Source organism: Paroedura picta, chromosome 5, assembly GCF_049243985.1.
Source record: "Paroedura picta isolate Pp20150507F chromosome 5, Ppicta_v3.0, whole genome shotgun sequence".
Classification (NCBI taxonomy): domain Eukaryota; kingdom Metazoa; phylum Chordata; class Lepidosauria; order Squamata; family Gekkonidae; genus Paroedura; species Paroedura picta.
Window position 1 is genome coordinate 53,481,312 of NC_135373.1, and position 8,815 is coordinate 53,490,126.

The window sequence follows — 8,815 nt, forward strand, 5'->3', positions numbered from 1 at the left end:
ATGGGACACAAACATTATGAACATTATGAACACAAGCAGAACACTGGGAACTAGGGGAGAAAATACCAGAATGCTCCTTTTTCTGGAGGCCCAATAAATGGGCCAAGTCACCTAGTTTGTTTTCATATGGCGTTGGATTGGGTCTAGGTAGGGTTGCCAACCTCCAAATAGAGCATGGAGATCTCCCAGAATTACAACTGATCTCCAGACTCCAGACAGAGAGAAAATGGTTGCATTTGGAAAGTGGACTGTATGGCACTATATTTTGCTGAGGACCCTCCCCACAATCCTCTTTTCCTTGGACTCCTCCCCAAAAAAGCTGGCAACCCGCAATCTGAAGCGAGGCCCAGGAGGAATATTTGTCTGGGGCTCATCATGATATCCATTGGTCCTCGAAATTTCTCTCTCAAACAAACAACCTTTGAAATCATCTTTACTTTTCTTAGTGTTGAAATTTTGGACAAAAGATTTAATCCAACCTTATTCATTTCAAATTTCTCAAGAAGATATAAAGCATATGCTGCTCATTTTCTTTGGACTATGAAGTAAGGAATGAGCATGAATTAACTCATGAACTAAAGCACTTTCCTTAGGGCACCTTTTTTTTGGGGGGGGGCATAATTTAGACCCTGTAAATCCATTCATCACTGAACTTGGAGGGCAGATATATAGGTTTGGTGTATCCAGTGCACCAGGGGTGGGGGTGGGGGTGGGGAATGGGACATTCTACCAGGTCACAAACCTAATGAACCAAACCAGTTTGTTTGGTGGCCAATAGTCTGTGATGGTTCATGGTTCATGAACTTGGCACTCCATCAACCAAACCTCATTTTCCCAATTCGTGCCTATCCGTACTGTAAAGATTCACTGATAGAGTACCAACATACCTTTAATTCCTGTCTGCATTTACAGGACTGTGCTATTTTTGTCTGTTCCTTGGACCCCTGCAGCATGCTGGGAAAGGGTCTTGTGATTACTGCCTTGTATCATGCCATTAACATTTGGAGACAGAGGAAAGCGAATTGTCTAATTTACCTCCAGCAGGGCTTAAATTAGATTGGAGATGGAAAGCTCAGATTTCCACTTGAAAAACCTGCAAGCAGTATTCTAAGTCACACTAGAGAAATGCAACAAGTCAATATTTTAAACAGATTGTGCTTAATTTTTAAGTGGTACTTGTTGGAGATCAGTGAATATAAACATGCTAATGATTTCTTTGTTAAAATTAACAATTTTATAACATGTACATCAAAAATGTCATATATGACATCATGTGCCATTGTAATGCTTTAGGATGCTTAGGGCTGATCCTGCGTTGAGCAGGGGGTTGGACTAGATGGTCTGTATGGCCCCTTACAACTCTATGATTCTAATCTTTTGTATGTGGGAATCAGCACAAGACCATTGAATACATGTGTCATGGAACACCAATCCCAGATCAGGAATGGGATCAAGGCACCATTGGTGGTACACTGGATTGATCATGGCCATAAAAATGATGAACTGGTTTTTGGATTGGAAGAAATCAAACATCGACTTTTTCAAGGAATGGATTTACAATGATGCTTGTTGCAATGGGAGTGTTTTTAAATCCCCCCCCGAATACCATTAGTCCTGGGGATTGGAATACATCCTGCGTTTGTCATGTTACCTGTAATAGTTTTCAGTTTGGGTTAATTGGTTACATCTGCTCGTTAGTGACCATTGTGTTTGGAGGGTTCAAATGACAGCTGTGTGATCTTTGAGAGCTCGTATTAGAGCGCTGATGAAGCTCTCCGTTAATTTATGAGCTTGTGGCCAATGTGATATGATAAGATGAATTTCTTTCATAGGAATGCTTTGAAAAATTGTTTGGCACTTATTGCCTAGGTGATACTATATAAGTTTGTTATAATTCTGATAGATTATTATATTTAATTTTAGGTTAGGGTTACTACAGGATACGTTGTAAGACTGAGGCTCAGGTCTGAAAGGTATGGTAGTCTTTTTGTAGATGATTTACACTTTATACACTTTATACACTCTATATATTTACACTTTATACATTCAAGTGATGTATGGAACATTTTTGTGACATGTATATTATTATTACTAAGGAACGCCATTGAAAAAGGTTTTCCAAAAATGTGGTATACAGCCTAGGTACCCATATATCCCATTTAAGGGGGATACCCTTTTCCAGTTCACCAGGGATAGTTGGGAAAATGACACTCTTTGGAAATAAAGGAGTCTTTGAGCAGCAATAAATTCTTGAATGGCAGAAATAAGGCACTGGCATCTGAAGGCTGCATGAATCCTCTCAAAAGTTCCTGAGAATCTGAAAATGGAGATTTATGCATTTTAAATATATTTTATACTGTTTTCGGTGGATGTTTCCACTGAACATCAGCTTACTCTGAAAGTAAACATGAAGCCTCATCACAACAGGTGTTTATTGTGACTGGAAGGTGATAATTTCCTGAGGAACTTGTTTGAAGAGATATATGGTGAACACTAACCAAAAGCCTTTAATGACATTACTCAGAAAAGTGCACATTCTTTGATAATTTACCTCAAAGTACTAGAAATTCTCTTTTCTGCCAGCTTTGTTCTCCAAGTTCCCTGAGAAGCAACACATTTACATGAGAAAATGACACTCCTCTGATCTTTTTAATTAAAATCTGCAACACATCAGTGGCTGACCAAAAACTAACATCGCACTCATCAGCTGTACTATACTACACATCGTGTGCAGAATGAAAATCCAGAACTTCTGCTCCAAGAACATAAAACAATCAGCCACGAACTGTGCCATTCTAAACATACTTATAACTTAAGTGGTTTTAGCTAAGAGTGACTCTGCTTGGGGTAGCACTGTTAGCAGACCTTAGCACATCAAGACTCTGAGGAATATTCTTGGTTTCTGAACCTTTTGGCCTTCTTAGATATCACTGACTGCTCTTTATACACTGCATTCTCCAATATCACCCTGAACCTAAACCATTCAAGAAAAAGGAAAATGGGAAGAACTAGAAAGTTCTTCAACTATTTTTCCTGCTGAAGCTCCATATGAAGTACCCCATGTGCTCTGATAATCTCTTGAGATTCTGTTCTAATGTCATGGCTTCAGAAGCAAGGCAGATGACTACAAGGAGAAAGGCCCTTGTAGTGCCTGCTTTTTGAAAATATTTCTGAGAAACACTATCCAAAGAGGCAGTTTCCAATTAAGTTAGGGAAATTAGTTAAAGGAGACAGAGCAAGAGGTAGGTAATTGGGATCTCTGCCTGTGTGTACCAGGATTTGCCCTCTTTAAGAGAACTCTCAAAATAAAACAGATGTTCAACTGGAAAGGTTTTTATTTAAAAGAAAGTAATAGAGGTGTGAGAGGCTTGACCGCTCAGCAAGCATTGGCTGGGAAGAGTAATTGGACAGATGAATAGACTTAAGCATTGTTTAATCCACCTTTTAAAGATAATGAGTGAAGGGGAAGTGGGGCTTGGGAATTGATGGGATTATACTGACTTTATCAGTAGGCCCTGCATGACCCATTGTTGTAAAGTCCTGCACTTCTTTGGAGTAAGGAGGGGTAATAGACAGTCAGCCACTCTGACTCATGCCTGGAAACTGATTTCCTAGGTTAATGCCTGGCTGACATCCATCTTGGTCAGTTTTGTCCCAAGCAGTGCCCTGTGCTTAACGTGTTGGGGTGATACTATGAAGGGTGTTCCTGGCTCTTTTAACTTATAAACTGATAGGAGAAGGGGTCTGAATGCTAACAGGAGATCCTCATCTGTTATATCGCAGAAAGGCCTTGAAAGTGTGTTTGTTTCAGGATGCCTTTGGGAGGTTTTATAGTGCTATCCATAGAGTAATAGAGTTGGAAGGTCATCTAGTCCAACTCCCTTCACTATGCAGGACACTCACAACCCTATCGCTCATCTACTGTAACCTGCCACCCCTTTGAGCCCTCACAGAATCAGCCTCTTGGTCAGATGGCTATCCAACCTCTCCTTAAAAATCTCCAAAGATGGAGAACCCACCATCTCCCGAGGAAGCCTGTTCCACTGAGAAACCGCTTTGTCAGAAACTTCTTCCTGATGTTTAGATGGAATTTCTTTTGAATTCATTTTATCCCATTGGTTCTGGTCTGTCCCTCTAGGGCAAGAGAGAACAACTCTGTTCCACCCTCTATCTGGCAGCCTTTTACAAACTTGAAGATGGTTATCAGATCCCCTCTCCGTCGTCTCCTCTCCAGGCTAAACAGATCAAGCTCCCCCAACCTTTCCTCGTATGTCTTGGTCTCCAAACCCCTCACCCTCTTTGTTGCCCTCCTCTGGACATGCTCCAGTTTGTCTACATCCCTCTTCCACTGTAGTGCCCAAAACTGAACACTATATTCCAAGTGAGGCCAAACCAGAGCAGAGTAAAGCTGTACCATCCTAAGCAGAGTTACTCTTTTCTAAGATCATTGGTTTCAGTGGATTTTGAAAGCTACAATTTCTGCTTAATATGGCACTTATTCTTTGCATTTATGTTACTTGCTCTGATTCTGATTATTCCTGTTTGCTATTGCTGCTTTAATTGTTATTTAGTGGCAATAGTTTTAGCGCATCCATCATTAGATCAGCATTTTTTTCAACCTTTGACCATGGAGGTACCGCTGAAATATTTTTCAGATTTTAAGGTACTAAGAAATTATGCTAGCTGGCCATGCCTCCCTGCGATGTCCCCTGAAATTGAGAAGAGCCTTGGTCAACAAAGGTTTAAATGGCCCCCAGTCTTCTTCCCACTCCCTCTAGGTGCACCATTGGGAAGGGGTGGGTCAACCTGTCCAATAAGGGTAGATTAAAAAATAAAATAAACTTTTTCTTTCCTCTTTGCTTTGAGTCAGAAATGGCAGGTACAGGATGGGAGGGCTCACCCCAGCTGCCATTTAAAAAACCCTATCCTATGGTTCCTTTGCGGTACCATACAGTACCTTGGTACTGTGGTCAGGAAACCCCTCATTAGATCATGGTTACATTCCTAATAGTTTGTAATTTGAATTCACAGAGAGAGAGAGAGAGAGAGAGAGAGAGAGAGAGAGAGAGAGAGTACATCTAGGTGAGTCACCAGTCTGAAACAAAGATTCGTAACCCAGCTTTTTCATGAACACATCCCCAAACCATCTGCTTTCTAGCTCTCTTTTTCCCCCGATAAAAGTGATTGTTCCGTGTCTTTTGGACAAAGTCTACTGTTGAGAAAATGGCTGAACTTGATAGTTTCTGGGGCAATTTCAATTCCCACTTTAATTAATTGCAGTTCTCCTAGCAACAAGATTTTATTGCCAGTAATGTTAAACAAAATGGCCCAAGATGTACTTGATTTCTTTTAAAAGCCCTGTCAACAATGAAGAGATTATCTTTCAGCACAGTTTACAGCACCATATGGTGACTAAGCAAGTGAGAAGAATTGATGCTTAATCTGCAGTTCTACTGATTTATGCTTACCAGCCTTCTGTGGAAAATTACAGCTCCTTTCGTTTGTTACTCTGAGAAGGATGTGTTTGCAGACAAAAAATAATATGTAAAATATAGATAGGGTACATTCCAATTATATTAATGGTCTTTAAACAACTGTAAGTGGGGTAGAAAGATCTGACTTAATTGGGTCCACCAGGTTGACAAGAGTTGCCCGAAGTTAAGCCAAAACCCTTTTATCTTTATGATGATTATATACAATAATATATTTAAGAAAACCACAGAATCAGGGCTCCCACCCCTGTTTCTGATGTCTGTATTTGGACGTCGTCCAAGTAAAGAACGTGATTATTTGTAACCTATAAACTCCAATGCTTAATGAGATCAGCCAATGTAGTAACTTTTTATAATTGGACAGCACAGAAGTCATTAATCATATCAAATGCATTGAGAATAAATGATCATCAATCTTTGACTAAAAGTTATATTTGGCTAGTAGAGGAGACTGCAAAGGAAATCTTGCACCAGGCACAGATTTAGAGGAGTCTTCAAGGGGCAGCCTCATTTAGTAAATTTTACAGTAATCAGGTACAGACAGTACCTGGGATGGCTTCTTTGCTTAAAATACAGTGGAGTTAAAAAAAAATCAACTGGAGGCTCATGAAGTATTAAAGAAGAGGAGGAATTATTAAAATGCCCCCACCTCCATAACTCTGTGAGCTTCTATGAATCCTCCTCCTTTTCCTTTCATCGAACCCCTATGTCTCTGAAAATTCTGGGCATTTAGTACTCTTCAGGCTGGTTTGATGAGATTTAGCTAATTAAAATGCTGTATTTTCAGTATCCCTGGAGAGTCCCTTTTGTAAGCAGGTTGGCCTGGTTTTGTTGTTTCATGACTTGGATGAACCTATCTGTTTACCGTTAGGGTGGCATAGATTTGCATCATACCTTCCCTCACTGCAGCCATCTACAGCAGATATCTGCATTTAATTGTTCTATTTATTTACTTGCGTCAATTATGCTCTGTTTTTCTCATCATATCTCCTCCTAAAAACTTCCAACAAAGGAAAGTCCACCCTCCCACCCGAGGCAGCATATTCCATCTGTGAACAGCCCTCGCCATCAGAAAATGCTTTCTAATATTTAAGTGGAACCTCCTTTCCCATAAATTGAATCCATTGTCTCTAAAGTTGCAGTAAACAAGTTGGCCCCCCTTCAACATGTCTACTTTTTACATTAACTATGTAAAACGCAGCTATCATATTACCCCTTGCCCTCCTCTTCTCCAAGCTTCACATATCCACCTCTCTCAACGTTTCCTTGTAACGCATGGATTCCAACCCCTCAACCATCATAACACCTTCCAACTTGTCCATGTTCTCAATATAGCAGTAGCAAGCATGTCCCTCCCTAAGCTCTCGCACCTGAGCGTCCAGTGTCGCGATCGCCATTTCCCCCCCTTAAACCAGCAAAAGCAATGAATAAGCAATGCTTCTTTGGCTGAAATCCCTCCACAAGCAATTGTCTGTAAAGTTTCCAAGCACAATACAGCCCCCTGTTTGAAACTGCCCATAATTTTGGCAAGAAATTGCACGGGGGGGGGGGAGGATTTTTTTTTAACTTTAAGAGCATGTAAACGATTGAGAGCCAGCTCCTACGCCAGCAAAAAAGGTCTTTCCGATACATCGATACAACAAATATGCGTTGCTACAGGTGTTTTCGGTTTTTTAAAAAACAGTTTTTAAAGGGAAGCATGAACACAACAGTTAATTGGTTGTTCTGTTTGATTGACAGCCAGGGCGGGAGGAAGCGCAGAAAAATATCTCCTCTTTTGTTGCGATTTCAGCGAGACCAGAAACTTGTGCAAGAACAGCGCTAGTTACAAGAACAGCGCTAGTGGGAGAGCCTTTTTTCTGATAGAAATGGCTGCGTGCGTTACCGAGATGTGCCGCTTTTGATTGCAGCGCTTTTCAATAGCACTCAGATTTAGCAACATTGGCCGTTGTGCGGAATGGCCCTAAGTAAAACTCATCAATTCCATTAGAAAGAACAAACCTGACTTCTTCCAGGGAAGAAAGTTACCAATCTCAAGAGATGGCTTTGCTTGTTTAAAAAAAATCATTTAAAGAAATCACACAGGAAATAAACTGAATATGTATTTTGGAGCATATTCCTGTTAGGCATTAATGATCATCACTATGGAGAGGCAGAGGTTCCAATTACAATGCTGAGGAGCAACAGAAGAATTCTCCACCATCCTGCTCTGTTAAGCCCTTAACTTTGCAACTCAGGTTTTCCTTTGTGTTAAATGATATCCCTCAAGCACATTAAATCTTAACAACCTTGAACCTTCTGGCAGTTTTCATCTTGCTGTAAATATTAAGTGACGCTTTTGTAATATTCTGGAGCTGCTCCCTCTGTGCCTTTGAAAGGCAGCTAAGGGAGGACTAAACATTTTAAAGTACCTTTCAAGGTTTGCTATTCTGCTAGGTTATAACAAAAATGATAATTACACAGCCATTTGATTTACCAGCACAGATGTTGTTTAATACTGGTTTGGAGCAAGAAAACAAATCCAGGTTTGTGGCTTGGAGAGAAAAATCAACTCTGGAGCCTGTAGAAATTTCCCCTGATATAAGAAGAGTTTTTTTAGAAGAAGAGTTGGCTTTTATAGCTCGCTTTTCACTACCAGGAGGAATCTCACAGCAACATACAATACCCTGCTTTTCGCTATGTAGAAGAGTCTGAAAGCAGCCTTCCCCTCCTTTCGCCCTGTGATGTAGGTGGGACTGTGGGACTGAGAGAGCTGGCTGTCCCAAGGTCACCTAAGTTGCTGCATATGAAGGAGTGGAGAATCACACCTGGTTCTCCAGATTAGATGTTGCTGCTCTTAACCACCACATAAGCTGGCCCCAGGAGGCCAATTTTTGCTTATTTCCTTCTCTCATGCCAAACTTTCAACTCTCTCCGTCCCCACACACACACACTGTCCCTGTGGGTTCTGTGTCCTTCAGAAACTACATTTACGGGGGTGTTCTGGGCTGCAGGTGAAGACAGGATAGCCCCATTCTGAGAAATCCTCTCTGACCGTGGATATTTTCTTTGGGATCCAAACCATAGTTTGTTGCAAAAATTGTAGAGTTTTTCCCATGGCTTCAAAATTTCCAGAAATTTAACATCCCTAGATTACAGTTCTTTTTCCTTTCTACTACAAAAAATGGACGTGAACCTGAATATATCACAAGGAAAATAAATGTTATCTTTCTGCAGAACATTTGGCTTGAAGTATATTTACAATGTGTGATTCCATGCTTTCCAGACTGTGCTATGCTAACTTACATATCTGTACCATAAATAAAGCTGGACAGGGATGGTGG